Source organism: Crinia signifera, chromosome 4 (genome assembly GCF_055691185.1).
Source record: "Crinia signifera chromosome 4, ASM5569118v1, whole genome shotgun sequence".
NCBI classification, from domain to species: domain Eukaryota; kingdom Metazoa; phylum Chordata; class Amphibia; order Anura; family Myobatrachidae; genus Crinia; species Crinia signifera.
In genome coordinates this window covers 171911130-171938983 of record NC_139220.1, presented here as the reverse complement: position 1 = coordinate 171938983, position 27854 = coordinate 171911130, and the positions used below count along the sequence as shown (strand labels likewise).

The window sequence follows — 27854 nt, the reverse complement described above, 5'->3', positions numbered from 1 at the left end:
ATTTTTTTCCCTATGCTTCTTGTAGATTTCTGCCGGGATTCCGTCGCATCCTGGTGCTTTATTACCTGCTAGTTGATTTATGGCCTCTTTTACCTCCTCTGTTGTAATAGGGCTCTCCATTAATACACACTGTTCTCTATTTATTTTTGGAATCTGTATCCCTGCCAGGTACTGTTTAACTTCCTACACCCCATATTCCAGTGTAGATGTGTACAATCTTTTATAGTACTCAACAAATACCTGTGTGATTTCTGGTGTTGTGTCTTCACATACCCCCGACTCTGATTCTATTTGTACAATATGATTTTTGGGTACTGAGTTCCTAATTAATTGAGCCAAGTAACTCCAATTAGCACTGGTTGAGGTACTTGTGTAGTTTCACGGCGGCAGGCTATACTACGTTGTCAGCGTAGCCCAACGGCTACCTAGCGTAGTCAGCGTAGTGTCCCCGTCAGGCAGCGTAGTCACCGAACTGTCCCTGGCAATCCTAGTGAGCGCCTCTCACACAGCGCCGGTAACCACCTGATCCCCTGTGCTGGTGGGCGCCGGCGGAGAGGCGCTCCATCTGTCTGAGACACAGGAGCATCTCAGACGCTTGTGCATCTCAGTAATTCTTGCGGCAGGGTACGGCAACCCTGCCTGAGTCCGCTTCAGGGAGACGGACAGGGTTAGGGGTTCGGTAGCGCATGCGTCTTCTGCACAAAGGGGGGTGCGGTGTGCAAGTGTGTCTCATGCAAAATAAGGGACGTATTTGCCAGTGCTCCATGTTACATACTGGCAAATGACTCCATGCGGCTTACCTGACGTGGGGGTGTTTCAGGAACACATTCACACCTGTCATTTCAGGCAGGTTAAAACGGTCAATGGTTCCCACTCAATGTAATAAGCTCTGACTGACTACGCTAACTGCATAACACTGACTGACTATGCTAACTACCTTAGCTCCGGCTAGCCACGAACGGGCGGGAACACTACGCTGATACTGACAGGGATGCTGACTACGCTGGCCGCGGGAACACTAGGCTGATTCTGACAGGGACACCACGCTGACTATGTAACTGCCGCCGTGAAACTACACAAGTACCCAAGTTGATTATCCAGATTTCCGTTATCCATATTATTCCGAAAACCATAGTTTCCAGAATGCCCTTTTTCTTTCTTTCTTTTTTTTTTTTTTGTTGCTAAAAGCACTACTGGGGACATGATCTGTAACTAGCACTACTGGGGACATAATCTGTAACTGGCACTACTGGGGACATTATCTGTAACTAGCACTACTGGGGACATGATCTGTAACTAGCACTACTGGGGACATGATCTGTAACTGGCACTACTGGGGACATGATCTGTAACTGGCACTAAATATGTGCAAGAAAATGATTGCTTGGCATTCAAATTCAGGGTCTGAGACTGTACACAAACTTTGTTTCATGATATAGAAATGATGCTTTCCTGTGCGCAAAAAATCTTCACTGATAGCCGCTGTGACAAACACTAGGAGCCTTCACCATACAACACTACAAAATTCAAGGACATACAAAAAGATATTGTTTTTTCAGATAGTGCCACCAGTGGTTATCATCCACCACTAAACACCAAATAAAGACTTTCCTCTATCAATCAATGGTTAAAGTCCTTTCTTTCTTTACTTATCTTTGGGTTTTTCTGTTTTCCAAAAAAGAAAAAGACGGTGCAATATTGCTTATTAAAAAGCACCAAATCTACACAGATACCTGAGGACCATATCATCGGTGGCATTTTCAGCTAAGAGGCAGTATGGTACAGTTTCCGGGACTGGTGACCAAGAACACCATCAGCTGGGCATTTCCACATTCTGGGTCTGGAACCTCAGGAGACACCTACCAATCGTATGGTTATATGCAATTTTAATATGTTTATATGTGAGTGCATTTTATTAATACATCATTTACATTTGTGAAACAATATTGCAATGTTTTTCTGCATGTTCAGTTCCTACAGTGTCCTTTCTGAGATGAAGAACTTTAGGAAAAAAGCCAGATCTATCAAGTATCCACATAAAGTGGACTTACTGTACATGCAAAATTTCATGCAAAAACATGTGAGTGGAAATTTTGACCAATAAAAATAACAAGTTGCATAAGCAATATTGCACCATCTTTTTCTTTTTTGGAGTTTTTTCAGAAAAACCCAAAGACAAGTAAAGAAAGAAAAGACTTTAACCATTGATTGTTAAGAGAAAAGTCTTAATTGGTGTTAAGTGGTGGATGATAACCACTGGTGGCACTATTTGAAAACACAGTATCTTTTTGCAAACTTTGTTTCATGTCTTGAAACCTTGTTTCATGAACAAATAAAATAAATGTTTGTGTTTTTCATGTTTGATGTCTTTGTACAACATAAATGCAAGAAACCTCAAGATACCTCATATATAAATATTCCAAAACATGAAATAATTAGTTATCCAAAATGCTTCTGTTGTACAAGAATATGATTATTACAGTGAAGATACAGAATAAGGCATCGTATAGGGGAAAGAATTGCATTGGTGTATGATAAAGGGCTCTACAAGGCCATATTAGGCTTAACCTAATAATTAAAGATCTGTAATAAAGATACTGGTTTTAGAGTAAATAGTGCTACAGAAGCCAAGGGGGGTTATTCTAGTTCACTCTTTCTGACAAAATCCTTCTTAGATGGACAAAACCATGTGCACTGCAGGTGGGGCAGATGTAACATGTGCAGAGAGAATTAGATTTGGGTGGAGTTCTACTTCAACGTTAGAGCTATATTGCAGTGTAAAAATAAAGCAGTCAGTATTTTCCCTGCACAGAAACAAAGTAACTCACCCAAATCTAATTCTCTCTGCACATTTTACATCTGCCCCCCTGCAGTGCACATGGTTTTGTCCATCTAAGAAGGATTTTGTCAGAAAGAGTGAACTAGAATAACCCCCAAGGTTTCACAATCAAAAAAGTTTTTTTTTTTCCATTTGACAAAACACAACAGTTATTTATACACTTTGTAGAGGTGAGATTAGCTTGAGAAAAAACTACTAGAATTTTTCAGAATATTTGGTTTTAAAATAGCATTATACTAAAAGTATCACCTAAGGCCCATACACACTTGACGATTTTCAGCTGAACATCGCTTAGTGTGTATGCCCCACAGATTGCCGATTAGCGATGATGCGCGCTCCCGCATCATCGCTAGCGAGGTGGGCAATCTGCTGGTTTTACCAGCATGCCTAGCGATGATGGCTGATTTTTCAGCCATCATCGCCAAGTGTGTACAGCAGCCAGGCTGAAAGATGAAAGTCTTTCAGTCCAGCTGACATCCTGCTCCCTCCCCCTGTTCATACTCACCCCTCCCCGCTCCAACGCTGCCTGCCTCTCCTCTGGCTCCAACGCTGCGGCTGCACAGCTTCTCTGCTCCACTGAGTCCACCCCCCCCCCCCCCGCCCGGACATACAGCCTGGCGGGATGCCCCGCCCCCAGCAGAAAGCCCCGCCCCCGGCTGACTTGCCTGCTCCGTGCTCCTGCTGTGTGGAGCATAACGCCAGTGACCACCAATGAAGTTGTTTTAAGGCAGTAATATATACATTGCTGGCACATGCCAGCAATGTATATATTAATAGCACCACTGGCCACCAATGATATTTATAATCCAGTGTGTGTATATATATATATATATATATATATATATATATATATATATATATATATATATATATATATATATATATATATATATATATATAACGGCACTCAAAAGTCGTATAGCAACGGTGGTGCAGGGTCCAGACACAGCAAATGATAGAGACAGCACTTACCCAACCTTGCAGAAGGGAAGAAGACAGACCAGCACTCGTTTTAAATAAGTATTTGTATTAAAGAGTATTTACAGCATGGCAAACATCTTTACGAACATCAGACAGGGTCTGTCTGATGTTTGTAAAGATGTTTGCCATGCTGTAAATACACTTTAATACAAATACTTCTTTAAAACGAGTGCTGGTCTGTCTTCTTCCCTTCTGCAAGGTTGGGTAAGTGCTGTGTATATATATATATATATAATGACCGCACTCTCACCCAAGGAGAACAACAGTGGGGTGCCCAACCAAAAATGCAGGCCAAAAAGGCTTGCACTCAAAAATAGTCCAAGTATCTGCACGCAAGGAGCAGAAAGGAGAGCACTCTCCAGTCACAAATCAATTTTTGTGAAATCCAAGTTAGTCAATAATAGTTTAATAAAGAGTCATCATAATCCAAGAGAGCTGACTTTGTCCTGACTGACTTGGCAGAGACTGTTTCAACGCTGACTACCTGAATCCTCAGATGGCTATGCTCCTTGATAATGGTCCATGATTTGGACCGAAACGTCGGGGCTGTCATACAATATATCATTTTTGTCTCTCTTGGATTATGATGACTCTTTATTAAACTATTATTGACTAACTTGGATTTCACAAAAATTGATTTGTAACTGGAGAGTGCTCTCCTTTCTGCTCCTTGCGTGCAGATACTTGGACTATCTATATATATCTATATATATCTATATCTATGATGCTGATAAAGTGTTATTTGACCACGCCGACTTTGAAACCTTACCGACTGAATCCCCTACTGATCTTTATCAAAAACTCCTCAAACTCAAAAAACGTGAAACCGATTTGACCTTACACGGCCACTTTCTATCAGAATATCATAGAAAGAAGTACATTCCAAGGGGCTTCCGTATATCCAACATTCCCACCATTGGTAGACGTAACCCGACCTTTTGCAGTCGTTGGTGCGGCGTTTTAAATAAGTGTTCCTTTGATCTCTTATTGTTGGTGATAGAGGAAGTTGGTACCGAGCTCAAAAAGGTGAAACAAGAAATTGATGAATTTGGCATTGCCCACTTACCAGCCATCAAAAGTGATAAATCCTGTAACCTCATAGAAAAAATCAGAACCCAGGTGGACACGTATAAACAGGAATTGATCTCGTTTAAACGTAATAAGCTAACGGTAGTAACCTCCGACTACCAGAACCACACCGTGTATAGGTGGTTGGCTGGTGACTCGGGGAGTGGCCGCACGCAGAGGCCTTATAGACCTAGACGCCAACCTAACCCTTATCGTTTTAACACGGGGTCATCTACATCTGCCTCTGATACTGAATTGTCCGGCCCACAGTCTGATTTTTTAGGGTCCGACCCCGGCAACACCTCCAAAGCCCGCAAACCACCAAGAGGACGGGGAAGGGGCATAGACCACACCCCCGGTGTGGCCGAATTGGGAAAACGAGTCAGGAAACCAGTGCTGACTTAGTTTTTAACCTGTCTGACACTTCTTTGACCCCAGCCATGACATCGCTATTGGCCAAAGGTTTATCATTTGTTCCCACTTGTGCTCACGACAGTTTTGAAACAACGATAGACATGTACAAATTTAGCCGGAAATTGCGGCTACATGAGCAATTCGCTGGCACGACCACCACGACTCCCAGAACCAACTTCCATAGACCATCAGTATTCGACCCCACTTCCCTGAACCCCAGCATCAAGACCTTTACCAGATTGGTCGAAAATGATATCTCACAGTCACCTCTCAAACCCCAATACGACAACTTGACCCATGCCGAACGGGCAGCATTGAAGGCCCTGAAAAACGACCCTGACTTGGTGATTCGCCCAGCAGACAAGGGTGGGGCGGTGGTGGTACAAAACTGGTCTGACTATCATTCTGAGATACTACGCCAACTAGCTGACAGTAACACCTACCAAATGGTACCACAAAATCCCATACCCGAGTTCAAAAGGAGAATTGACAAACTCCTACTCGATGCCCTAAACAACCGGTGGATCACTAAAGAAACTCACGAATACCTGACAGTAGACCACCCAGTATGCCCCATAATATACACCCTGCCGAAGATCCATAAGTCCCACTCTCACCCACCAGGCAGACCTATTATCTCCGCCAGACTCTCACTTCTACAACCTTTGGCTATCTTTGTGGACAGCTTCTTACAGCCGCTGGTCACTACGGGCACCACTTATGTGAGAGACACCTCCGACTTTATTGAAAAAATCAACACCACCGCCATCCCATCTAACCCGATCCTACTAGCAACGATGGATGTGTGCTCATTGTATACAGTGATACCACACACAGATGGCCTGAGAGTATTAAGAACCAAACTTGACGCAAGACCAATATTAGATCCCCCCACCAACCTCCTGGTCGACTTAGCAGAAGTTATCCTCAAATGCAATCATTTCCTCTACCAAAAGAAATACTACATCCAGGTATCCGGGACCGCGATGGGTTCTAACCTGGCTCCGTCGTACGCCTGTCTATACATGTCAAACTATGAGGACACCCACATCTTGCCAAGATATGGCCACCAGATCCTGTTCTACAAACGTTTCATTGACGACGTGTTCTTGATATGGTCCGACACCGCGGAAGCATTCCACGTGATGATGAATTCCTTAAACTCGCTCAATTGTCCCATCAAGTTCACCCATCTCATTGATCAACAGTCCATCAACTTTCTCGACATCAACATCTGCTTCACAGAGGGCACTCTCCAAACCAGCCTGTTTAGAAAACCTACTGACCGCAACACATTGCTATCAACTACCAGCCAGCACCCTCCTGCACTAAAGGAGCATTTACCGATTTCCCAATACATGCGGGTTATCAGAAATAACTCAAACAATGACACCATGGAGATCCAACTTAAGGAAATGACCGACAGATTTGCCCAACGGGGCTATTCGGCAACCACTCTGAACCGATGCCTTGCTAAGGCCAGAACCAATATGACGCGTCCACGTCTAAACTCTTCCACTACCACCAAAAGTCCATCAAGGATGGTCTTTGTGAATCAGTACGACCACGTCTCTTCCAATGTCCAGAAGAGCCTGAAGAAACACTGGCCCATCATCTCTTCAGATAAAGCTCTAAGACTACAACAATTCGGTCCACCTATGATTGCCCACAAACGTGGACCAAACCTAAAACAACTCCTCATGCGCCCTATGATGAGCCCCTCTTCAGAGAGCAATTTGACTTGGCTCCATTCCAAACGACCCGGGTGCTTTCGTTGCACTGGATGCACCACTTGCAGTAGCATGACTCCGGGCATCTCCTTCCCACATCCCCACTCCGGCAAGCCCATCAAGATCAGATATCGCCTCCGCTGCCAAATGGATCATATCATCTATCTCCTAAATTGCCCATGTGGATTGGCATATGTAGGAATGACTACTAGGAAATTCCGAGAAAGGATGGCAAATCATAGGAACTCCATCCGCTCTGCACTTGAGACCAAGAAAGCAGACTTACCCATACCACGCCACTTTCTCGCAGCGGGCCATCAGAACTCCAATCTACGCTGCCGACTCATTGACTGGGTACCACCCTCACCCCGAGGTGGTGACAGGGGACTTCAATTGCGTAAACTTGAGAGTCGCTGGATTCATCGGTTGGACACGATTGCCCCCCGTGGACTCAATGAGAACAATCCTCTATCCATCTTTCTGAGACAGTCATAATGTCATTTATTCTTGTTTGTATGCTTCTCATGCCCGCTGCCAATACATTTGGTCCTCCTAATGTGTTACATTTGTTACTTTATTATCCTTTAATCTTTATCCTCGAGATTTTGTATGTCATACTATCGGTGGACCATTACCCCTTTGGATAACAGCATGAAGCCTCTGTAGCTTTAATTTATTTTCGCCTTAGGCGTATTTGTATCTCTCTATGTCATTTAATAGTTATGCAATGTATCCTATACCATAGTTACTAGTCCACCTTGATATTGTACCTCTATATCCCTACTTATTGTATACTCTGTAACTTCTATGGTGATTGTGTAGATATGGTCCTGACTGTCCATTCACTACCATGGTGACTTCGCTCTTCTCTGACCCCTTTGGAATATATCCTCATTGCGTTCACGTTTATCCTGGCACATATTCTCCCCATTTCCTACTAAATCCCCAACACATGGGTTAACCCACACCTTTCTTAATAAACTTGGCATCTATACTTTATCACTCTAATCCTATCTCTCTATTCACATATTTCTCTCTCCCTTGTCTCATTCCTATGCTGCTCTTATCTAACACCAGCCCCCGCTATTTAGTGTATATACCATATTTATATTGCGCGCTCCGATTACTGTATGTACCCTGATGTATATGAACACAGTGACACCGTCACTGTTCTGTTTAACAATAGTGCCTCGGTATCCCTGCGCAATAATTCTTCCCCTTTAAACTGTCCATTGGACACACAGCTCCGGACTACCCGGAAGCTGTGCGTTCCATTCTGCGGTCCACGGGCCGCGTCACTTCCGGTTTCACCGGATATCAGCGTGCGTTCCAGCAGCCTGACACGCAGGCTAATTCGGCGCGCTCGCTGCACACCTCCGCCCCCTTTTAAACACATAAATAGCGGGACCTGGACTGCACTATGGTGGTAGCTGACTCTGTTCCTACCAGGCAGAGATTACCTCCGTCGCTGACTACCAGACTTCAATGATGACTATGTAAGCTGTAACCTGTACCTTGCTGTTTCTATACACTGTCTGTTCCATTCTAAGTGTATTTATGCTATATGTTTTCTTTTGTGTGCCTTAGGCTCCTTGATAATGGTCCATGATTTGGACCGAAACGTCGGGGCTGTCACACTAAATATACTCTTTTGTCTATGCTGGACTCTGGTGACTCTTTATTGATTTGATTATCTACTCTTTGGATTTCACAAAATTTGTTTTGTGATTGGCGAGTGCTCGCCGTTCTGCTCCCCAGTGTGCAGATACTTGGATTATTTTTGAGTACATACCCTTTTGGGTTTGTACTTTTGGTTGGGCACCCCACTGCTGTGTGTTTTGGTGAGAGTGCGGTCTTTCCCAGTATATATATATATCTATATATATATAGATATATATATATATATATATACATACATGCGTGGGGATGCCAGCACTCCAATCCTCTAAATCTAGGTGCCTGGTGCCTTCACAGGGCGGGCAGCCGGAGCTGGACGCTGAATACAAATTTGGACAGCAGCGCGGCACGCAGGACAGTGTAGAAAAAAAACAAACGTAGCCAAACTTATTGAAGTTCAATAAGTTTGGCTACGTTTGTTTTTTTTCTACACTGTCCTGAGTGCCGCGCTGCTGTCCAAATTTATTTATATATATATATATATATATATATATATATATATATATATATATATATATATATATATATATATATATATATATATACATATATATATATTGCAGTAATATATACATTGCTGGCACATGCCAGCAATGTATATATTACTGGCAATACTGGTCATCAATGAATATTTATTATGGCAGCAAGGTATACACACTCTCGACTAGGCTGCCACTCTCAATGCTCTTAAACTCCCCCATGGCAACGAGCACTTCACCCCCACCCCTGGCATCGAGCATGAAGGGCCCTAGCATCGATCATGAAGGGCCCTAGGATTGAGCATTAAGCCCCTGGCGTCGAGCATGAAGCCCCTGGCATTATGGTATGTGGCTTAATGGACGTCATGGTGTGTGGCATAATGTGTAATGGGCATCGCGGTGTGTGGCATAACGTGTAAGGGGCAATACGGCTGCAAATAAAGTCGTAGCTATGCACATGGCCAGGATTTCCCTGGGCAGGGCGGCATTTACCTGATCGCTGGGCTCTGAATATACTCAGCCCAGCAATCAGTTTTGAATCAGGCCCCAAGAAAAGAAATGCACTGAATAAAATGGCCCCTGCTACCACCCTTGGATTTTTAACCCCTCCCATTATGTAAATATCCTTTTATATGAAAGAGGGCAGCATTTACCTGATCGCTGGGCTCTGAATATACGCAGCCCAGCAATCAGTTCTGAATCAGGCCCCAAGAAAAGAAATGCACTGAATAAAATGGCCCCTGCTACCACCCTTGGATTTTTAACCCCTCCCATTATGATCGGCAGCAGCCGCAGTGGCAGGGGAGCTCCACTGAAGACCACTGGGGGAGTTCACAGGAGGGGAGGGGAGCGCTGGGACTCATCTACCCCATCAGTGGACGGTTTTTCTGGGATAGGAAAAACCTGTCCTTTTTAGGTACTCCTGCCCCAGAAAAACCCACCACTGAAGGTGTTAAGATCATTTGAAGGTTTGGAGGCTATGGGAAGGTCTTGTTGTACCATATGAATAGTTGTAATCCAGAAAGTCTGTGCAACCCTGAAAAAAGTATTTTTGTTTCAATATTAATTATGGCCTTTTATTTTAATAGAATTAAACTACCGTTTAAAAGTTTGGGGTGACCCAGACAATTTCGTGTTTTGCATGAAAACTGACTTTCATTTATCAAAGTTGTAAAATGAATAGAACATACTGTATAGTCGAGACATTGGCAAGGTTAGAAATAATGATTTTTATTTGAAATTATAATTTTGTCCTTCAAACTTTGCTTTCGTCAAAGAATGCTCCTTTTGCAGCAATTACAGCATTGCAGACCTTTGGCATTCTAGCTGTGAATTTGTTGTGGTAATCTGAAGAAATTTTATCCCATGCTTCCTGAAACACCTCCCACAAGTTGGATTGGCTTGATGGGCACTTCTCCTGCTTCTTCCCTAAATAGTTAATTAATTTGGAGGTTTGCTTTGGGTCAGTGGTAGCCAACCCTAGCCCTCGAGAGCTACCAACAGTGCACATTTTCCAGACAACCTAGCTGCTGCACAGCTGCACTCATTAATCACTGACACATTTTAAAATATACACAGATGGAGCTAATTAGCTCACTTGTGATTCTGTGAGGACACCTGCAAAACATGCACTGTTGGTAGCTCTCGAGGACTAGGGTTGGCTACCCCAGCTTTGGGTCATTGTCCTGTTGGAGAAAGAAATTGGCTCCAATAACGTGCTGTTCACAGTGTATGGCATGGCGTTGCAAACTGAGTTATAGCCTTCCTTATTCAAAATCCCAGTCTCACATACAGTATGGCTTTTTCTTTGCCACTCTGCCTAGAAGGCCAGCATCCCGGAGTTGCCAGTTCACTGTAGACGTTGACAGGGCATTTTGCAGGAACCATATAATGAAGCTGCCAAAGTGTTCACTCTAGGAATTTTTTAGGGCAGGGTGCTGGCCACCGAGCGGGCACCCGCCCCCTTCCCCCACTAAAGATGACAAGTTTTTCAGTGGGGGGGGGGGGGCGGCACCCATACCACCCATACCACCACCTACCCATCTTCTGCCCCCATACCACCTCCAGATACCCATCCCCTAAACCCAGACCACCTTCAGCTACCTAAGTAAAACTTAAGTGAATATAAAAAAAAAAAAAAAACATGTTTACAGCTCTTTAACAGCTTTATGGGAGTCCCTATATATTTAACCTATTCTTACCTTGTCTCTAGGAAAGCTGGTGGTACTTGTGATAAGTGGCTGGGAGAAAACTAACAATGTTTCAATTAGCGGACGTAGATGACACTGCGGCGTGAAGGACACAGTCCTGGCTCCTGTCTGGGATGCCTGCGATGGCCTGGTGACACGCTCTTGGCAGCTAGAAGAACTGACAATGACAGCTGCAGATAGTCAGTATGGCGGAGGCGCACACAAAAGGGCGGAGTGCATTTAAAAGCTTTAAAAATGGGCAGGGTGCAGCGCCCTGCAAAAGAAGCCTAGAGGGAACACTATGCCAGTGGAGCACCTGTGAGGTGTCTATCTTTCAATCTAGAGACTGTAATGTACTTGTCTTCTTGCTCATTTGTGCACTGGAGCCTCCCACTTCTCATTCTACGCAGATGACACAACTCTTCGGCTGCAGTGAGGGCGCTGGAGAGCTGCATCATCTTCATCCGCCGCCTTGCATCTGCACCCGCCGCCTGTGTGGATCCCCGGCATGACCGCATGCACTGAGGACTGGCAACCCGGGTGAGTACCCCTACCCCTTTCACACCGGCAATGAACCCGGGAACAACCCTACTCCATGCTGGGTTGAAATCTCAGAAAATTTTGCCGGGATTTTGGCCCAGGAACCTTTCACATCAGTCGCTATTCGTGGGTTGTTCCAGGGCCCAATCCAGGAATTTAGATCTGCGAATGCACATAAGCAAATATAGTCTCCGCGGTGCTCACACTGGGGGGGGGGGGGGGGTGCATCGAGTAGTTGCATACAACAGCCAGTGTTTTCTGGGCGTACCCATGAAAATGCAGGTTGCTCCTAGGAAACTGATGGGTGTCCCCATGCAAATGGGGGCAGCCACCTGCCTTCCCGGGGGTGGGTGGCTGATGTCACCGGATGTCAGCTGCCCGTCCTGTTCTTGGAGTAGGGCACCGCTAATCTAAGGGGGTTATTCTGGTTCATTCACAAGGACTGTACGTTCTCACGGGGACCGATGTTTTGCACGTGCAGCCGCATTTCTGCGCATGTGCATACGCCGGGTGCGTGCGGCCAAGGCAAGTAGACTGTTCCCTGGGTATATGCATCCTAGGCTGTGACCGGGGGGCGGCGGCGGATAGTTAAACCCACGGGAACACCCACTATTTCATTGGCAATCCCATGAAAACATTGGACATTCCCATGGAAATCGCCCGGTGATGTGGGCGCCAGAGGTGGCCAGCTGACATCACTGGATGTCAGTTGCCAGCCCACTTCCTTCTGAATGCCCACATACATCTAAGGTTACCTCAGAGTAACCTTAGATGTGCGTGTGCCTTCCACATCAAACTGGGGTAAATTTATTAACTAACGATCAGGGGAATATGCGCTATCCCCGTGCCTTAAGGCAGGGGATAGCACTTCCCCTGATCTATCACACCTGCTGGCCGGGTACTTTATCGGCGGCAGTGTGGGACAGGAGGCATAGCGCAGCTACGATATTTCATGCTGCACCCCTGCCTCCTGACTGATTTATAAATGGTCAGCATCGCTGACCATTCCGCCTGCAGCTATCGACTTCGACAGCTGCAGGCGGCAATGCCCTATGCCTACAGCAGGGACAGCGCTGTCCCTGCTGCTGGCTCTGAGCTGCGCAGGGATCTCGCGGGAGTAGCGAGATCCCGTGCATGTGCAGTCCAGCCGGTCGGGGGGAGGAGACAGCGCGTCAGTTTTAACAGACGTGCTGTCAGCTGGAGGGGACATCGCCGGAGGGGGGAGTTAGCGCTCCTCCGCTTCGGCGGCAAGATCTTCGTAGATCTTGTCGGTGTCCCCTCCTGCTTCGCCTTGCTAATGAGGCGAAGCAGGAAGCGCTCTTAGCGCCGCTATAATAAATCTACCCCTGTGTGCCTAGGCACCATGGGGTTGTCAGATTCTTACAGAGATGCCTCGGGTTGTTAGACCAAGACCAAATTAAATTATTTACAGTTACAGTTATAGCAAAACCAATACTAGTAACTACTAATCCTAAAATATGGGGAAATTAAGGAATAAGCATAACTGTACACCACCACTTAACTGAACCTAAGGATGACTGGTACTGTAGGCACATTTTACTTAATTTAAAAAAAAATCTGAGTTACAAAAAAAATCTTTTATGTAAGGGTGCCTTGAAAAAAATGCTGACAATCTAGAGCGCCATGATTCAAAAACGATTGGGAACCACTAAATTGTAGTAATAGCTATCTGAAGCAGCTGTTTTCCTTTTTAAATGCTGCAAGTGAGTTTGATATGCATAGTACCCACAGTGTCTGTCAGTTGTCCGCATGCTGTAGAAGACAGAAGCGTCTGAGGTAAATACTGTAACTTTCCTTTTGCATTTCAGCCCCCCACACAACTAGCATTTTTGGTAAATATATCCTTTGGTATTTCTGTATGAGCAGTTCATTAGGGGCATATACAGTCCAGCCATAGGTTTATATTATTATGTGGAGCAGTAATGTGTGTCAGCCTACTAACATGTTATCATAGATCTACTGTACCAGTCAGTGTGTGTGATGCTGCTATTTTCCACACAATAGGCCTTTGTGTTTTTCCACAGAAATATCGCTACACAGCTTAAAGAATTTAAATAGCAATAGTATATTTGTACTGTGGGTTATACATTTTAACAAAGCTATTGATGGTTGTCTCAGTACATTCATGCTGTAGCTAGGGGAAGTGCACAGCGGCTCTTCTAAATATGTAATCAAATGAATAATCAATGTGGTTAAAGCTTCCTTCCTGTTGCCAGTAACACTTCCTCTGTAGCTAGAGAGAAAGACGAGAAGTAAAGCAGAGCAGCTGCTGTATCTGACACACAACACTGTCAGGCAGCAGGACCGGCAACTTGTAGTCTGCAAATCCTAAACAAATGAGTGGAATTGCCTCTCTCACAAAAGCAGGTAACTATTTAATTGTATCACTACTAGGCTATGAGCAGAGCGGCCATCCATGTAAAATTGCTTTACTGACTATTTAATGAAATATTTTAAAATTGTACTAACATCTAGAATTTTTATTGACATTATGCCTGATCACTCATCTGCAAATTGAAGATAGGAAGAAAACCCTCCCCGTGCGAATGGGTCACTATTATTTGCAAATCCATACGCAATACACTCTACATCGATGAGTTATCCAGTCTATGCAAATTTGAGAAGCTCTGACCCTTCCACAACTCTGTGACAGTATCAGGCTGATCAGGGCCAGAGTTGATGTCACAGACCCTCCCAGAAAACACCTGGGCACGCCTGCGTTTTTCCTGACACTCCGAGAAAATGGCCATTACCACCCACCAACAGCGGTTACCTATCCTTCAAATTGCCAGGGGATTTCGGTTCGATATTTTCGTTATTTCTGTCACTATTTGACCTTGTGCATTTGCGCTATGATCTATATGCATGCACAGTCTTTCGAAAATCGATAGGATTGCAAATTCATACAACAGCGATCAACTGAATAACCCCCAATACCTTATTGTGGTGTAAATTTGTACACAACTGAAGTTAGGAACGTAATTAGCAATATATTGGTCTGTTAATAACTGATTTGCAACACTACATAACTTCTACATTTATTTCAGTGGTAGTTTTGTGTACATCAATATTGTTTTTCTCCATATGAAATAGGAATATACAGTACAGATGTGTCGTCATGTCGCTCATCTCGTCATCCCATGTGATTAGACTTGCACAAGTGCACTTTTCTCTCAAATGTACATATTGACTGCAGTCGGATGTCACAACTGCTTCACTAGATTGCAGAGATTAATGTGTTTGTGACACTTGTACATCTGCGTGTGAATGAGTCTGAAGCTGTATATGAAGTGCAGCGATTCTGCAGCCATATATTTTTTTCACGCCCAGTCCGTTGTGCTTTATCTGCAACTTTGCACATATTTAAGACAAATTCCAGTGCAATTAAAGTTAAAGTCTCTGGTACATAATGAGTGGGGTGGATCAAAGGGTCGATTGTGTCTAGGTCAATAACAAATGGTCAATAGACAAAAGATCAACTTTGACAAAATGCCGAAATGGAAACGGGTAACACATGAAACGGTCAACGTGAGTTTTCACATTTTCCCGTCAATGTCGACATGGACACCTAATTAGTGTAGCACGGGCATAATGCATCGCTGCGCTCAGAACACGATTTTGTTCCCAATTGTAGACCACGTGGATTGTAAAGCATGAAAATATCCATAAAAATAAATTCATGTCAACCTTTTCATATGTCAACCATTACAATGTTACTCAGGGGCAGATTTATTAAGCTCGGTGAAGTGATAAAGTGTCTGGTTTTTATCACTGGCCAATCAGCTCCTAAAGGTGAAGTATAAGGTTTGGTTTGAAAAATGACAGGTAGGAGCTGATTGGCCGGTGATAAAAACCCAGACACTTTCTCACTTTACCGAGCGTAATAAATCTGCACCATAGTTACATAGTAGTTAAGGCATAGTTAAGTGCATCCATCGAGTTCAACCTTTGGTTAGAGTTATTGATCTTTTGCTTGTGTCAACCTTTCCTCAATTTCGACCTAGTGAATGTCGACCTTTTGTCAGTGTTGACATATAGTGTTGCATGTCGACATATAGTGTTGATCTATTGACTGTCGACCTATCGTCTGGATATCGATTGAGTGATGTGTCATACTGCAGGTGCAAAGACACTGATTTAAAGAAAAAGTCACCATTACCCTTTCACATTGCACAAATAACCCAGGGTTTAGGGGCAGTTTGAATCACACCAAATATCCTGGATCGAACATTTCGACCCGGGTTATAATTAAACCCAGGTCGCCCTCTGTAGAATGGACAAGCTGGGTTTAATTATAATGCGCCAGACCCCGGAATTACAAATGTAAAATGTAGAATTTTTTTTTATTGTTGCAATTTTTATTAGAACCAATATACTATAGCTATTTGTATACTATCCATACTACAGTGTAAACTGTATGCACACATGTCTATCTACAGATAATTTTGTGAGAGTTCTCTGATTGTTGATAGTTTGTGTGGGCATGTGTACAGTGTAATTCTGATAGTAGTCTATTACATGTGGTGGAATTCACACTGTTGCCAAAGACCAAGACAAGCTCTATGGGGCAGATTTATTAAGCCTGGTGAAGTGATAAAGTGTAGGGAGATAAAGCACCAACCAATCCACTCCTAAATGTCATGTTACAGACTGAGGGGTAGATTTATTAAGCTCGGTGAAGTGATAAAGTGTGTGGTTGTTATCACCAGCCAGTCAGCTCCTATCTGTGAAGTTACAGGCTTGCTTTGAAAAATTACAGGTACAGTAGGTGCTGATTGGCCAGTGATAAAAACCAGAACCCTTTATCACTTCATCAAGCATAATAAATCTACCTCTCGGTTAGAAAAATCATGGGAGCTGACTCGCTTCCACGTTAACACTTCACCAGGCTTAATAAATCATCCCCTATATTCTCTATCAGGGACATGTAGTGGCTGGATATAATGTTAGTAGTGACACCATCTGGACTAGGCATGGTTAAATACTATTGTCTACACCACGCATACCTCCCAACATAACCCTCTCCAGGAGGGACAAAATGCTCTGTTCCTGGATTTCCCCCTAAATGTGTGATTGCCATCAACTGTGTTGAAACTGGTTAATTGATAAGAAAGGTGTTTCACCACAGGTGATGCAATCATAACTTGAAAGGGAAGTCCAGAAACAGAGCATTCTGTCCCTCCTGGAGAGGGGCATGTTAGGAGGTATGCACCAGGCATTCCCAACCACTGTCCTCAAGGTGCACCAACAGTGCAGGTTTTGTAGATATCCAGGCTTGATCACAGGTGACTTAATTAGTATCTGATGGATTCTGATTAATCCATCTGTGCTGAAGCCTGGATATCACTAAAACCTGCACTGTTGGTGTGACTTGAGGACCGTGGTTGGGAATGCCTGCTGTACACTGATCTGGTGCGGCAGGATAGCACATTGGTTAGTATATATTTTGTATGATCGCTCTGTTTGTATAGGTCACCTTTGAAATTTCTCCCACACTCCAAAAAATATATAAATAATGTTATGCTAATATTGTTAATATTCTATTAAGTGCTTTGGAGGTAATGTCTACTCTCCTGAAATAAGTGGTACATTTGAAATGTATATTTGTATATTTGTATTCAGGCTTCTACTATGTAGCTGTTTAGGCAAACTTACCAGTATATTTTTTTGGGTACTTATGTAGTAACTGGGCTGCCGATTTCTAAATCGGGTCGGATCGGGAGATCGCATCGCATCGCATGCGACCATGCGATTCGATGCGATGCGATGCGATGCGATGACCCGATTTTTCCATAGGAATCAATGTTAAAATGGACTGAGTCCATTTTAACATGGAATTCAATGGGAAAAATGGGTCCTTTTCATACCCCTACTATCCAAGTGGGCACGGAGTTGGATATAAACCTGTGGCGAGCGTAGCGAGCCACCGAGCCCGAAGCGTGGCGAGCGCACGCAGATTTCTTAAACAGTATTCTGCGTCCCCTCGCGGGGCTCGCTGCGCTCGCCACGCTTCGGGCTCGGTGGCTCGCTACGCTCGCCACAGGTTTATATCCAACTCCATGCCCACTTGGATAGTAGGGGTATGAAAAGGACCCCTTTTTCCCATTGAATTACATGTTAAAATAGACTTGGTCCATTTTAACATGTAATTCAATGGGAAAAAGGGGTCCTTTTCATACCCCTACTATCCAAGTGGGCATGGAGTTGGATATAAACCTGTGGCGAGCGTAGCGAGCCACCGAGCCCGAAGCGTGGCGAGCGCAGCGAGCCCCGCGAGGGGACGCAGAATACTGTTTAAGAAATCTGCGTCCCCTCGCGGGGCTCGCTGCGCTCGCCACGCTTCGGGCTCGGTGGCTCGCTACGCTCGCCACAGGTTTATATCCAACTCCATGCCCACTTGGATAGTAGGGGTATGAAAAACACATATCTCACTCAATCTCACTTGCATCTGACACATTAATGACAACTGTAGTTAAGGATTAATGATATATTTGTGACAGAAAATAAAGCAAACAAACAAATTAATGTGACTTATTAAGCAATGTTAAGGCATGCAGGATACGGCCAAATACATCATCGCCAGCTAGGGACTTGCGCCATACAAATTCGGTCATGTAGCTGGTCAGATTGCTGCGAGCTGTTCCACGATGGCACTTATTCCTCCACTTGACACAACCCCATAAACGTTCTATGTTCTGGGTGTGTGCCCCACTTTCTGGATCCACAAAGTTGAAGCGGTGGTTCACCCTGGCATGAGTGTAGCCAGCCGCCTCCAAATCAGTGGTTCGGTATGCTCGCCAGCAATCCGACATCACAGTGGACCCAGGTTCGATGTTAGCTTGAATAGCAGCCATCAGGGTTGCAGCATCTCTCTGGGCAACTGGCAGCATGAAGCATTGCCCAGTCTCTCTGCAGACACCGCCGAACACCCATTGCTGGGGAAGTAGTCGGCCCACATTGGACTTACGACGGACAAAAAGAGTCTCATCCACCTCGACCACTTTTCCTGGGCCTCCAATCTTGCGCTGCGGCTGAGCAAGAATATCCTGCTCACAGGCCTGACGCATAAACGCATTATATGCGACCACTGTCTTGATTGACAGATTCAGTTCCTTTTGACACAACTCCACTGATGTCAACTCCTGGCTCCACAAATATATGAAACGGACAATTGTGACAAAAGGGAGTCGGCACCCAGGACTAAATAGCGCAGCACGAACACTTTTTTTCTTGCCGCAAGCCTTGATATAACACCGCCACTTTTGATCAGCCATGTTCAGGCGCATGGGATGCCCGTTGTCGCAGGTGGCTGTGGTGGGCAGAAGGCCATGTTGCTGCAGGAAAAGAACAGCAGCTTCTTCAGTCTGCGGCAATGTAAACAGCCTTGCCGACGACGCAGCTGCTGACGTGGAAGCTGTAGCCATATCCGTATCCAAATCTCCTCCAAAATCACCTCTCATAAAACAGCACTTTCTCCTCTCAAACACCCTCACATTTTACTCCTCCCTAACCTCCTAAAATACCCTTTCTCCCAATTTTTGCCACCTGTGCCAAAGCCTAAATTAAAAATTAGGTGCAATAGGTGAAAAATCGGGCCCATCGCATCGGATCGCATCGCATGCGATTTGGTTGTATGCGATGCGATGCGATATCGCATCGCATCGCATCGGATTGTATGCCTTAACTTAAGGCATACAATCCAAAAATCGGCAGCCCAGATACTACATAAGTACCTTTTTTTGAATTGTGTAGGAAAAGAAATTAAGTACAAGAGCAAACACACACAAGTATGTGGAGAATTTATGATCTCCACAAGGTTTGGACCTAGGTCCTCAGATTTGACTTTAAAGAGGCTCAGGGGTATATTTACTAAAAGGCCATTTTGTTTCTATTTAAAATCAACTACAATAGAACCAAAGTGTTTCTATGCAGAATCGATTATTAACTAACTAACTAATCAGTTGTTTTAGTTCTATTCCGTTTTAAAGTTCTATTTCAAGTTTTAAATGTGTTATTCACCCTCAATAGCACTCAAAATTGCCAAACTTCTACAAAAGCATTCCTATTGACCAAAACATGAGTGTATTACCCACAAACATCTTCATGCTTAGGCAAATTTGCATATCTTTGATTTGTTTTTAAATCAAGCGATGATTTATGCAGACAGAGCGCCCCACATGCTTTGTGCACATACCTCACAGTCTTTGAAAGGACAGACTCTGATTGGTTGCTTTAGACAACTACTCCATTTTATATATCTCCAAGGCTTAAGAAGCTGCCTAGCAAACAGATGATGAAGAGTGATACTTGTGGAGCTAATTAGCTCATAACTGCCAATGTCAAACACATCATGATACATGCCTGTTAGGGGCCGGGAGTTTATCACTCTTTATAACCCTTGTGTTTTTATCTTTTTAAGGCTTAATACATCTGCCCCAGTACCTGTCCTGCAAGACGACATACGAATGGCATCGCTTTGGGGTTCACCCGGGTGTCGCAACCCGGGGGCACATTAAGTGCAGAACCTGGCTCCTGTCCCTGAGTAGGCACTGTAGCCAAAGGACTCTGAGGGGGCCAGCTCGCATTTCCCTGACCACTGCAGTGACTAGAACAGGAGTTCAGGCAATGAGACCACGCCCACTAACCCCCATAGGCCACACTAAAGACACTGTACCAGGTACATACAAAGGTAGCGATGCCACTGCCTCACACTCTTACCTATGGTTGGATTAGGTAAATGAAATGCTCATCGGCGATGAGGCTTTACCCTATGCTATCTAGGTTATTTTTGCTAAACTGATAATATGCTTTTACTGCTTTAATAATGTGAACACATTCTTAATGGCAACCTGACACTTAACTTCTGTTTATTAACTAAAACCCTGTTGGATTCAATACTTTATATACGGTATAATTACAAATCATATTTGTATTGCTGTGCGTGCCTGAAGGTCCCCATACACGCTGCAAAATCAGCGTGCAATGCAACGCGTTATCGGGCGTATCGCATCTCAATGCATGCGATTTGCGTGTGATGCGATCCGCGGGCAGTACAAAAAGTATGTGCAGCACATACTTTTTGTACTGTGCGATGCCCGCGGGAGTGCGCATCGTATTGTGTCGCATTGCAGCGTATATGGGGACCATAAGAGCTTGGAAGACACCTAATAGGAAGACATTCCTCTCAGTGCAGACCGGCGGCAGATGTTACAAAAGGCAGATTTGTACTATATAGTCAAAATCGAATATGTGCACTACGCCGTGCGATTCGATCGAATCAGGATTGAATAGAAAATGAATTGCACCATGTCTACGGGGCTTCACAGATGGTGCAGATATACCTTCCCTTGGCCATCAGTTGGACATTCTCCCACTATCTTACACAAGGACAGTATCAAAGTCACAATTTTACTTGATTACTAGAGACAGGATTATATATATTTGCATATGCATTTGCATATTTTGCCCATTCTCACTGGTTATTGCATATTTTACCTAAAATCTAGCAATAGTGCATATTTTAAGCCCCGCCCCCTTTCTATCCGCGAGTCACAGCACTGCTTTGCCTTGCTGCGGCTGCTGGTCAGGTAGTGGTAGAGTGTGCAGGCTGGGGCAATATGTGCGCAGTGTGGGGAACCTTGTATGTATGCTATGTCTGACACTGCTCTAGGCTGCCAATCCATGTTGATAAAAGTCAGTCGGGGCGGATGCCATTACGAAGCTTCTGAATCTTTGCCTGCCCCTGCCTGGTACTGTACACCAAGAGACAGACTTCTGCAGCAGAGCAGGCGGGCGGAAAGGTTGTGACATCACGCCGCGCATAGGAAATGCCGTGTCATAGTGAGTATGCGGCACAGGGAGGAAGCCTTCCACTGCGCCGCCCTCATACTCTTTGCTGACAATTGATCCATCAGCGCCGGAGATGAGGGTCCGTGTAGTTGATGCAAGTAGAGCTTTGGACGCTGCAGTATGCTGTAGCAGCCAGGAAGAAAAAAAGTCCTGTGTATAGCACTAGACATCTGCAGATGCTGTGGGCCTATTTTTGAGGTTTATTTGCAACAAAATGTATGCCAATGTTTAAATAAATAAGTTAAAAAGTACTTTTTTATTATTTATTGTAGCATATTTTAACACTTTTCATGCATATTTTTAAGTATTTTTCATGCATATTTGCATGCATATTTCAAGCTTTTTATGTTGCATATAATCCTGTCTCTATTGATTACTAAGTAACATGAATTTTATATTTATTGAGAAACCCTTGAGCTCTTGAGATTAATAGTCATGGAGAAATATGAATATATATGAATATAAACCACAGAGGTACTCATATTTAATATATTGTAAGGGAGTAAGGCAAATGTATATTTTTTTAACACATTCACTGTTCGGATTGAATAGCACTTGTTCTAAGCACTGCAAGAGTTCATATGTGATGGAAAGTTATGTATATGCCTCCCCCTTATAGTTGCTGTTACTCAGATCAGGTGGAAGGTACAGCTTGATTCATGTAATTCTAGGAATATAATGATAACCATAAGTCTCACAACTCACAGCATACATCTGTGCAAATTATAATATAGAAAAGAGAGCACTAAAAGTGGTCTCCCTCTTCCTGACACCCACGGGGAAGTTCCCTCTTCATTTCATGTTGACCTTAAAAAGTTAGGAGTAAATTTACTAAAGCTTCTAAAAATTAAATAAAGGGATGTTGCCCATGGCAACCAACCATATCCTGTCTATCAGTTCTGTGTTACATCCTAGAAAATAATAGATCGAATCTGATTGGTTGCTATCAGCAACATAACCGCTTTTTATTTTTAGAAGCTTTAGATGAATTTATCCCTTCATGTTTGGTCATCCTTTGAGATTATTAGAGAACACCCCTGTCCTACAGAAAGAGGGCAGTATTCAATGAAAAAAATTCTCTGTGCATGGCGAGAGATTTTTTTCTATCGCCATGCACTCTCCATGGTCCGGAGCCTCCTGCTCCCACTATTCAATGTATTTAAGACTCGCCGCCACTCGCGGCGAGTCCAACCCCTGCAGCGGACGAGCGTCCGCGGCAGGGAGCTTTCAGGGAGCCGGGGGACGGAAGCAGCCAGAGAGATTAAAGTCTCCCTGGCTGCTCCAGACGAATGTGGAGGGCAGGGGGGCTCCCCGGGACCCATGCAGCACAGGCTGCCCCCCTATAGCCAGCGGGGGACCCAGTATTCACTGCACCCGATCGTGCATATTAACGATCGGGTGCAGTGAATATATGAATATCTAATGAGCGGCTCGAGCGCTCCGGCCCCCTGCTGGCTGCACTGTGTAAAAAAAAAAAAATTTTTTTTAAATATTTTTTTTTTTAATTAAATATATATTCATGTGCTATAAGCACATGAATAAAAATAACATGCCCCTTCACAGAAAAGAAAACCTGATTTTTTGACACCAAAATTAAAAAAAAAACCTTTTAGTTTAAAAGTTCACATTCCAGCTCTCCATCAAAAGATGGAGAATTGCTACACTGAGAGACACGGCGAAAATCACTTAGAAAGACGGCGAATATTTCACATTGAATAGGGTGGTTCACTTTTGGAGAGCAAAATTCTCCGTCCAAGGCGAAAAAAGCTAAAATTCTCCATAAAATACTGCCCAGAAAGTCTAGGGATGATGGAATATTTGTTTTTTCCTTGACTGCCATAAACTCAGGGCACCTTGTTTGAAAGACCAGTGTTTTTAAATTATGTTGCCTCTTATTAATGTTAATCCACTGACAACATCTACTAGCACTGTAGAAATACCAGTAGAGTTGTCTGGTAGAGGAGGGCACTTAATATGCACAATCTCGCCCATTCTGAGATATACACATTCTTGGATGCACTTGTTTAGTGTTACCAGAGAATTATAGTTTAATGCCCATAACTCATCCATCATGGCATCAATAAACAATTGTCTTTTTCAAAATAGTAATGTTCAACTTTTTTTTCTTTTGATAACTTTTTATTAAAGCACTGCAATGCAATGAACATTTACAATTGTTTGTATAGTACAATAAAATAACTTTGGTAAAGCATCGATAACAGTAAAGTATGAATATTATGTATGGTAACAATTTATTTTGCCTGTTATCCTTGTTTTCTATAGATATACAATTACAATAAAATAAAATAAAGTACATTATGAAAAATAAAGCATACATATTTTATGTGTTTTACCCATGAATTGATTATATACTGTAGAGCTGGGAGCCCGGAGCCCTGAGGAGACCCCAACAAAGTGTAAAATTAAGAATTTAAGACGATAGGGGGGTCGTCACATAGTCCTCTTGTTTCGTACCACTCAGTGTTTTTGAGTGTGCCTTCAATCCTTTTCCGAAACTCTAAAGGAAAGGTGGAGATATAACTCTCCCATGTCTCAAAAAACTGTGAGACACGTCTTTCCCTATCTAAGGTTGTCTCAATCCAATCCATCTGAAAAATGTGGTGGAGTTTGGTTTTGAAAAAGAGTAAGAGATGGAACATGGGGAGAGATCCAGCCCTGGAGTATAGTTTTACATGCGGCTGCATGAATCGCTAATAATAGCTTTCTACATCCCTTTGCTACTCTTTGAGATTTGGGAACAATCCCGAATATAGCCCATTCAGCGTTAAAAGGTATGTAATTAATTAGATGTTCTAATACATAGCTACGGACTTGTTGCCAGAAATGTCGTATAGATGGGCAAGACCAGAGACAATGTAATAGTTTTTCATCTGGAGATTCCAGATGTGTTGTCGATGAGGCGAATAGTGAGCAGGTTCAGAAATATTTCTTGATATTGCGCAGTAGGCATTAGTCGGCACGATTTCACCATGTTTTTGAGTAATATTTCACAAGATAGTTCAGGAAAATCATGCAGCCATTGCTTCATGCCTGAGTGAACATCAGAATGTACAATAAGTGGTCTGAGATCGTTGTAGTGAATCGTAATTGCTTTTTCAGCAGCAGGGCTAGCCCTTAGCATACAATCCAAGTCATTATACCAATCTTTATCGGCGAGATGAGAAACTATCGCAGTAGCAAAATGACGCATTTGAAAATATGCCAATGGATAGCTAGTTAATATTGAACATTTTTGGCAGGCTTGTTGGAATGAGAGTATTATTTTTGAAGAGGGGTCAGTTATGCAGTCTATGTCCTTGGTACCTTCACGGCAAAACAGTGTAAATGGGAAGGCAGCCTCCCCGTGCTGGAATTCCCCATTATCTAAGAAGGTCAAAAATAGAGAATTTAAATTTTTATTACGTCTCAGTTTATGCCAGTGGTTCCCAAACTGTGTGCCGTGGCTCCCTGGGGTGCCTCGGGACACATGCAGGGGTGCCGCGGCTTGGTGGTCCAGGACCAACTCAAAATATTAATGGTTAATTATTTAGGCGCAAAACCAGTGCTGGTGGCTGCCAATCATAGAATGTGTACAAACAGAAGCAAATCCTGCCCTTTACAACATAACTGCAGCTAAGAATCGCATATAAACCCAATCTAATTAATTTTTTTTGGACCTAGGGGTGCCGTGAAAAAAATTCTGATTCTTTAGGGTGCCGTGAATCAAAAAAGATTGGGAACCTCTGGTTTATGCCATAGTTGATACACTGACCATAACAGCAGATTTTCTCTAAAGTAATATCAACTTTTATTATGACAGCCTGTGTGTGTGTAGGATTTGTCTGTTTGGTATTTTGAAAAGGTGGATTCATTCTGAAGCAAAATCCACAAATTATTTCTTTGGTGTGGTTCAGAAGATAAAAAAATACATGTAATTACTATGTTTGCTTGAAATTTCAATGAAAAGCATTTTTTTGCCACTATGGTTAGGGTGGTTTTGTCGCGTGAGAATATATGTGCATACTAATGCTATTCTGAGGAAATGGAAATATATGTGGGTACTGTATAATTTGATGATGATATTTTTATACTCTTAAGCTAAAAAAGTGTTTGTAAGGAAAATCTATTGATATGTTGGTAACCTTTCTTTGAAAACATTAAAGGCTCTAGCACAAATACGAATGTTCTTCAAAAAAGGTCAAACCACATGGGAGATTTTTCATTGAGGTATGCGTACTCTGCACTTTCACCCAATCCACTGTTTTGGAAATTAAACATTTTACCTTTTAACATTTACATTAAGATTTTAGATGTAACTGCTGTGATTATATTATGTTAAAGCACTGTAAATGCTTTTTTTAACACATGGAAAATTTGTTTTCAAAGTGTTCAGGTGTCAGAATCAGCTAGCAGGGAATACATTATTGTGTATTTGTGTACATTGTGATTGAGATTGGGATTCATCGGTGAGTATTCAATGCCGGTGCGAGCGGGTTAAACTGCGAGGATCACAGAAAACCAGTGATCCTCGCAGTTTAACCCCTGCGACGGCCGCTCGCACTATGCAACGTTCCCAGGGAACGGCGAGGATTCCCCTAAACTGCGAGAGCCGCGGCTAGTGCAGCAAACTCGCTGTAATTAGCCTCGGCTCTCGCAGCTTTTGGAGGCACATTCGCAAATTCCCCCTCGCTCAAAAAACGGAGCGAGGGGGAATTTGCGAATGAGGGGGGTCAGTTGAAAACTGACAGGGTGAGCGGTGACTGCGAGCAAAAAGTCCTGCTCGCAGTTACCGCTCGCCCACGGCATTGAATATATGCCAGAATGTATCACAATTTCATTCTGATTCATCCCACTCCTATTTGCGTGCTTACCAGCATCTTTTGACACCAATATGTATGAATAAATACCTCAGGACTCTCTTGCAGTATAGAGATGTCCCTTCAAAGAAGTGACTTCCAAGTTTTTGGTGCAGGAGTTTGAAAGTCCATGCACAGCCACTTGGGAGTACTAGATGGTGTTTCCTATAAGTAGCTCGCTCTGCAAGGGCACATCTCAACCCCAAAAATTATATTGGGTATGCAGTGCCATAGGACTGAAGCAGATATCTCCAACCTTTTTAATAGTTATGGTGATCCATATAGAAATGGATACTAGTAAGCCCGCTCGAAACAAAAACTTTGAAAGCTAGTTGTGAGAGAGAAAGAGATGTAATTTCACTCGCTGCCAACAGATGGCAGTGTTTCGGAGTCATACGATCCGACTGTGTATATGTATATATGTGTGTGTGTGTGTGTATATATATATATATATATATATATATATATATATATATATATTTTATTGATATGTGGATATGTGTGTGTGTGTGTGTGTGTGTGTATATAGATATATATATATCTATATACACACACACAACATGTACATTTTCAGAGGTTATATTCGGTTGTACCGAATTTTGATGTTTGATACATATTGCCCTAAGGGTGTTGTGCTTTAACAATCCAAGCCAGTACCTGTGTTTATTCACACATAAGGTTGTCATTGGAGTTTAAAACATTTGCCACTCCTTGGGGCATATTCAGTTAAGCGCAGAGTTTTGAATTCAATTGAAAGATAGAAAATGAGAAATCACAGCATCTTTTTTTCCTCACACTCCCAGAGCAAGTCTGGTTTATTTTTTTCCTAAAATCGTTATATTTAGGAAAAATCATGAAGAATTGTTTTGGCACCCCTGCATCACCCCTCCCTGCGCCTCTGCCTTCCCCTAATGACTAATTAAGCAATTGCAAGTTTCCAAATTAGCTTAATTGAACTTAGTTATTCACCCCCAAAGTGCTGTTTGTGTGTAAGACTCCAGTCTTACACCCCGGTGTGTGTGTTTCAATTCCCCTCCTCTCCATGTGTGTTTATAGGCAGCAGCTGATTTTCAACAGAAACCAGTGCATGGAAAAACCATATTTTCACCCCTTGCATTGCAACATAGGGGTGATTCAGGACCACTCGCTAAGAGGGTCTGTCCAAGAGGGTGCGATTGCTGATGTCCCGGCAGGCATTCTCCCACCTGCGT

The 27854-nt window shown here is 43.3% G+C and overlaps 1 protein-coding gene across 7 annotated transcripts in view; it reads left to right on the top strand.

Moving 5' to 3' along the window:
- The window catches only part of PIK3CG (phosphatidylinositol-4,5-bisphosphate 3-kinase catalytic subunit gamma), a 99721-nt gene that overhangs the window by 27825 nt on the left and 44042 nt on the right, over nt 1–27854 (top strand). For 2 of the 7 annotated variants that reach the window (XM_083182981.1, XM_083182980.1), the window contains exons 1-3: nt 11401–11917; nt 14155–14305; nt 20358–20615. The exons of 3 other annotated variants lie outside the window; for them this stretch is intronic. The gene's annotated coding sequence lies outside the window, so the exon portion shown is untranslated. Of the gene's footprint in view, nt 1–11400; nt 11918–14154; nt 14306–20357; nt 20616–27854 lie in introns of those variants that run through there. 2 more of the 7 variants (XM_083182979.1, XM_083182983.1) reach the window with 2 other exon arrangements.